Source organism: Portunus trituberculatus, chromosome 25 (genome assembly GCF_017591435.1).
Source record: "Portunus trituberculatus isolate SZX2019 chromosome 25, ASM1759143v1, whole genome shotgun sequence".
In the NCBI taxonomy this organism is placed as follows: domain Eukaryota; kingdom Metazoa; phylum Arthropoda; class Malacostraca; order Decapoda; family Portunidae; genus Portunus; species Portunus trituberculatus.
The window spans coordinates 4,387,501-4,394,195 of record NC_059279.1 but is presented as its reverse complement, the minus strand read 5'-3'; the positions used below and the strand labels follow the sequence as shown (position 1 = coordinate 4,394,195).

The following is a 6,695-nucleotide window of genomic DNA, read 5'->3' as shown; positions in this document are numbered from 1 at the left end:
CACACACACACACACACACACACAAAAAAAAAAAAAAAAAAACACACACACACACACCACACACACACATATTTGGGTGTGTCTCCTTTCACGTGTAGCCCCTGTTCACCTAGCAGTGAGTAGGTACGGGATGTAAATCGAGGAGTTGTGACCTTGTTGTCCCGGTGTGTGGCTGGTCTCAGGCCTAACCGAAGATCGGAAACAATGAGCTCTGAGCTCGTTCCGTAGGGTAACGTCTGGCTGTATCGTCAGAGACTGCAGCAGATCAAACAGTGAAATACACACACACACTCACTTTCCTTAAAAAAAAAACCTTGACAAAAATTAGCAAGATTTCCTTAGATTTCTCTAAATTTAAATCTTTCTTGAAAATTTCCGTCTAACAATTTTCTTTTTTGTTCGAAGGTGGAAACACTGGTGGCGGTGGTGGTTTTTTTTTTTTTTTTTTTGGCGGGGGAGGGGGAGATGTGCGTCGGGTTGGGAAGCCGAAGGGAAAACCTATAGTAGAGAGAACGGTTGAGGTTAGGAAGAAAATAAAGGATACTGGATGAGTGACAACCATGCATGGTAGTCAGGAATGGAGGGCAAGTTCAGCACGTAGTACATGTATTGTTGAAAACACCCTTTCCTGGCATTGAGGAGCCTATGGTAGTTGTGGATTGGCGTATGTGTGTGACGGACTAAAAAAGGCAATTGTGGTGGGAATCATGGTAATCCCAAGTGCATTTCAGTGGCAGATGGGAGAAAGGCATATAGAAGGGATTTGTTAGGAGGAAATGGAGGGTTCTCAACGTGTCCGAAAGGATAGTTAGAAAACTTTTTTTTATTTAAATGAATGCTGAAAAATAAACCAGCATTGATTATGTATGCTGCAGCATAGGTTGTAAGGTTAGATGCTGAGAGACGTGTGCTCCTGGTATCAATTGCTCTTTTCTCCCCCACCCTTTTACAGGCCGAGGACGACGACGCAAAGGAGGACCTTTTACAGGCCGAGGACGACGACGCAAAGGATAGGTTGAAAATATTTATTGTGGGCTAGTAGTAAAAGGCGCGCGCGACGACGACCGTGACTGGACGGAAGACCAACAAAAATGAAAGAATAATTGGAGGATATCTCATTCTTTTATGATGCTAGTAAGCTAGGCGTACGAAAGAATATGATGCTAGTAGGCTAGGCGTGCATAGTATATATATTAAGAAAGGTTTGTAGACTGGGTGTGCGTTGTAATGGCGTAGTAGTATAATGGCGTCGTAGTAAAACTTGTTATAATTACATTGGGCTGCGTTGCTCTACTGAGAAGGGGTACTAATGGGAAGGGGTATTTTATTTAGAGGTTTGGCTGCAGTTGCTCATGGGGCCCCCAGGGGGGTATTTCAGACTTTGTACAAGGATAGGAGGTACCCAATAAAGTACCCCCTTTAGCCCAGAAATTTCCGTAAAAAGCCCACATGGTATAAATAAATAAAAAAAAATTAAACAAAACCTATATACCTGTTTCATTCAGTATTATCATGCATGCCCTCACTGTGCCTCTAATATTAAAGGCTACGGATGATCCATTATTTTATGCACAAGGAAATGGTATAACTGATCCACCTATAGTTTGCGTTTTATTCAAATTGCGTTTTTATTGATACCTCGAAGGGTCACCCGAGAAACAGCACCGAGTCACCACTGGAAAAAAAAAATAAATAAAAAAAAAAACCCAAAAACTTTAATATTGGGAGAGTCTCTCGAACTCTTGAGGAACAATTAGCTCATTAACCAGCACCACGGCTAGCCCACGAGGCTTGGTTCAAAAAGTAACCCATCCACGCTAGGGAATGGAGAGCCAGTGGTTACAGAAGACGAGAAGGGATGACTGCAGCGATGCCAGAACGCTGGTCCACGGACGGAGATCGACAGAAACAGAAGTCTCAATCTGTGATTTGAGAAAAAAGACGTTAAAATAGATCTATGGGGATAATTGAACACCCTCACACCCTTGTTCGAGAACTTGGAACACCACCATCAGGAACCCCACCATTTATCAAAATAACAAAAACTACCTCTGAAGCAAGCAGCAATAAAATCCTTACTCTGAACTATCATTTCGTAAAAATTACCTCTAAAGCAAGCACCAATTAAGGCCTTTAATTAGAAACTTCTCTTCCACCAGGATTATTTTCAAAGGCCATTATGATCAGCCGGTTTATCAAGACATTTATATTTGTTATTCATTAACACTATATACCATTGAACTTAAAAAATTATTTGAAAATAGTGGAGGTCCGTCATTAAATGAGAGTTTATTCTTACCTCGTATCCTCGTTATCCTGAAGCTGCGGTGTTCCTCAGATGCTCCACTTCGCCCTCTTTAGATGAAACCCAGACTATACACTCCGCTCAATACAGGAAACCCAGAATACGAACAATCTGAAAAAATGTATATACTTGACTAATCACCCATGCCAATTCATTAGAGTATACTTTTACAATCGGAATAATGCTCAACAATTAGACTATTCGGTAAACATTAAACAATACGGTAGGCAAACTATACCCTCATGCGCAGAATTACCTCGTAAAAGTACCACTCGTTACCTTGTGACTTCTTACACGTCTAAATTACCCAAATCGTAACAGTCATCAAACTGCACACGAGTTAGGGAAGCATCACCACACCAACCGCTCGTCAACACCAATAAAGGCAGCCACACCCACACATCCTGCAGGAAAAGACCACTCAAGACACTGACCTGAAATCAGACATTAAACCAAACACCGACACACTGAAAGCTAACATTTTTCCAAACACACCCTTACTATCATTAAATCTAGAACGTATAAAATGTATTGTAACTTGGTGGTTACTCGGTTACCACCGGTTCTTAGCTGTCCACTAGCATAGAGAAAGAAGACTTAACTTACCTCTCCGTTTCCTCGTCACATCCTTATATCCCTAATGATCCTTGGCTACAAATATGGAAGACAAGGACTTGGTTTTTCGCTCTGCCTTCTCGCCACGGCCCTAGAACACTTTCACTGACCCTTACCTGGCTAAGAGCGATGTCCGTGACCGGTTCTTGGTAACACTTCACGGTTTCCTTCCAGCACCTCCGTTGGTCCTTGGCTGATTGAGAGCGAATGTCTCTGCTTGGTTTCCGAGATTGCCTCGCTTTCTCACTCAGTCTCGTTCACACTGATGCTCCGAACTCCTCTGTTTTGGGTAATGTTTAAAGGTCATTAACTTCTCGTTCTGGTCCTACATAAACAAGCAAAGTCTCAAACAAATCATCGATAATAAGAACATATAAACATAAGAACATAACAAAAACTTTAATAGGTCACCAGGCGTACCATCTGCCTATTTCCAGCCACAGTTCTTATCCATAAAATTGTTTTCTTATTTTAAAGCTTCCTAATGACTACTACAACTACACTAACAATCAAGATAGTAGTAATACTAGTAATAGTAGTAATAGTAGTAGTAGTAGTACCTAGTAGCAGTAGTACATATAGTAGTAGTTAAGGTAATAGTAGTATGCAGTAGTAGTAGTACATATAGAAGGTAGCTAATAGGTAGTAGTAGTAATAGTAGTAGTAGTAGTTGTTGTTGTTGTTGTTGTTGTTGCTGTTGTTGTAGTAGTAGTAGTAGTAGTAGTAGTAGTAGTAGTAGTAGTGAAAACAATGACTATCAATCCAGATAAAAAAAAAAGAAGCAAAAAATAATAGATAAATTACAAAGACAAAAATACAACGAAAAAAGACCAGCAAACACATGGATAGGGAAAAAAACCCCGAAACATCACCCCGTTGCAAAAAAAGTGAGAGTCGTGTCAAGAGCAAGACTGCAGGGTCCACGTAAACACAAACACGGCCACGTCTGTCAGTGTGTGTGTCGCCGAGTGTCACCTCATTCACACAAATCCACTGATAATTTGCCCCCTCCAGCATTCCTTTCCTTATCTCCCCTTGTCCTGCTTTCTATTCCTCCTGTGGCTCACCTGTGTTCACGTTTAAGCCTCTTTGAAAAGGTAATATATGACTGTGTGTGTTTTTCTCGTATTTTTTTTGACATGTTTCGATTTGATGATTCTCTTCTCAGTTTGGCTTATATTTGAAGCTCAGACGTGGCTTATTTCCAGCTTGCAGTGGTGTATTGTTGTAGTTTCTCATGGTATCTCGTGTTATGAGGGGCAGTTCGTGAGTCTTCAATAAAGTTAGATGTATGGAAAGATGAACAGTGGTTTGATTGTACCGAAAAAAAAAAAAAAAAAAATAGGTGGCCTCGATCACAGTTTTTACCACATGACCATAAGATCTAAAACATGCTATTCACAGGTGGAGTCTTGAATCGGCTTCTTCCAGGAGTCGTCTGTGATTTTGGGTAGCCAGGTCATCGCAGCCTCACAGTGACTTGCAAGGGGACTGGCAAATAAGTGCCTTTTTTAAAATTTTTTGTTGCCCTTGGCTAACTTTCCTCTTCTTTTTTATGTAAGAAGACAATAAAAAATGATAAAAAAAGGCTCACTTAATAGCCAGATTAGAGATGAGTAGAATTAGCCATAACATAAAAAACTAAAATGTATCAATAGAGGGTAAAAACTAGAAAACCCAGCAATGATGTAACAGTCGCCTTGTCTTTCAGGAGCCAAGATGCGTCAGCTGAAGGGAAAGGTGAAAGAGACTGCCAAGGAGAGAAAAGAGAGGAAGAAAGACTTTTTGGCCAACAAGGAGAAGGCATTCACTGTTGCTCTGCCTGTCCTGGGGGGAATCTTTATCCTGATTGCCCTCCTGGTGTACTTCAAGACTAGACCAAAGGACCTGGATCTGGATTTGTAAATACACTCCTGCTGCATCTGATACCGATTTATGTGTCACGGTCTTCTGATATCAAAGTTAATGATTCTTTGCTTTGATTTCTATTTGACACAATGATATAAATGCTATCTTGTGAAAGAGTCAGTCTGTATCACATTTATATAAATTGTTTACTCTGATTCAACTTTGATAAGGAATAGAAATGCCTTCAATACCTATTTGGTGCCTTTGCTCAAATTCCTGACAAAATATCATGTAAGGAAGGTATCTTTTCTAAATTTTGTTATGGTGACAAGCTATTTATTAAGGCAAGAGTCTCATCTAATGTTATTACTATCCAGAATGTTTGCTTGATTAAAAGGTGCATATTGTAAAGCATGTGAGGAAGAAAGTATACTGTATGGTGCTGGAGTTGCTAGCTGAGTACTGTGCCTTAGTTGATCATGATTATATTGATTACATAAACTATTCTATTGGATGTGAATGAAATGACTGTTGTGCAGCCTTTCTGTTATCATTCTTTTTATCTGTCAGCCTCTTGGCACAAATTCACTTGAATGAAGTAAAAACATGACTGTCATCTTTTTCCATTGATGTAAAATATTTAATGAAAGCAACTACTTACTACTTCCCAGTTTGTATGGAAAAAGAAAGTAGCATATTTCATGTATATTAGAAATAGAGCATGTTTTCTGTATCTTACATAAGGTAAATAATTATTGTAGGACAGGAACTTCACTACTGGCAGAACTAGAGCACAGGTGTTTGGATGTTTGAAGTAATAGAAAAGCTGCTAAAATGTCCTGCTTCATTTATGGGAAGTGTTGTTGTGATTAAGATCCCCATAGATGAAGGGGATTTCTGATTGTTTTCATGTTTTGGAGGTTTATTTGCTTGTAGACATAATTATGAACACTAATCCTGAAGATGTTACCTGGATTGACTGTAGAAACGTATCGGCAAAATCTGCATGAACTACCTTGGTCCCGTCCAGCAAGTTTACCTACTTTTATTGTTGCTGTTCTAAATTATATTAATATATACTTACATACCAGGACTGCAATCCTACATCAGGGTGGCCACTTGTGTATTAAAACAATGTTACTAGAGTCATACAAATATATATCCAGATTATTTCAAGTGACAGAGTATCTAGAACATGGCCAAGCTAGATGTGACAATGTGCTTCTTTAGGTGCTTCTCTTAACACTGTAATGTTTATGCTTAAGTTGTTACCAGTATTATTGTTATTGTTACCCTGGAGGTATTGTGGGTGTGAAGTGTTAGCATTAGCACTATAGGAACACCAGATTATCTTTGCCCCCACAATGTGTGTGTGTGTATGTGTGTGTGTGAGTGTAGCAAGACAGTGTTATCAGATAGAGTGGAGGTCTGTTTGAGTGATGCCTTCTACTGCCAACCAGCCATCATTCCTTCACGCTTGGAGAAATATATATTAGTGGCAAAGTTGATTTGGTTTTTTGTCAGTTGGGTGATGGTATAAGCTTAGTTACATGAGGCTTGTGTGTCACAGTGTCAATGGGTGCTGTTCTCAATACTTGGGTTGTGAAAAGTTGCAAAAATTTCAGCTTTCACCAACTGTCTATGCACTGATATCCATTGGTTGATTTTTTAGTCAGTATTTAATTTAACTGCTTGAACTTAGTTCTTTTAAATGATTTCAGAAGTTGCAACATTATGAATCAGCTGATTTTGTCTCGGTACATACTGTTAATATTCATGTAGTTATTTCGGGTAAAATTGAAAAGGAAATTAAATATTTCAAAATACACACAAAGACTAATAATGCATGGAAAATATTTTTGTATGGTTTAGACGGTGAATAGCAAAGCTGTATATTCAGGGAACCTCAATAATCTTGTCATTTTCT

The 6,695-nt window shown here is 39.1% G+C and overlaps 2 long non-coding RNA genes across 2 annotated transcripts in view; one reads left to right on the top strand and one right to left on the bottom strand.

Annotated features, from left to right (window-relative positions):
* Positions 1 to 1,598: 1,598 nt before the first annotated feature.
* LOC123508970 lies at positions 1,599 to 3,133 on the bottom strand. Its single transcript, XR_006676060.1, has 4 exons — positions 2,912 to 3,133; positions 2,562 to 2,709; positions 2,300 to 2,416; positions 1,599 to 1,922 (listed from the first exon to the last, which is right to left on the bottom strand). It is a non-coding gene; the product is annotated as an uncharacterized LOC123508970 (long non-coding RNA).
* Positions 3,134 to 3,824: 691 nt separating this feature from the next.
* LOC123508787 overlaps positions 3,825 to 6,695 on the top strand; it is a 2,895-nt gene continuing 24 nt past the window's right edge. The window contains exons 1-2 of the long non-coding RNA XR_006676004.1: positions 3,825 to 4,017; positions 4,632 to 6,695. The exon at positions 4,632 to 6,695 is cut by the window's right edge and continues 24 nt beyond it. This is a non-coding gene — a long non-coding RNA (uncharacterized LOC123508787). The remainder of the gene's footprint in view (positions 4,018 to 4,631) is intronic.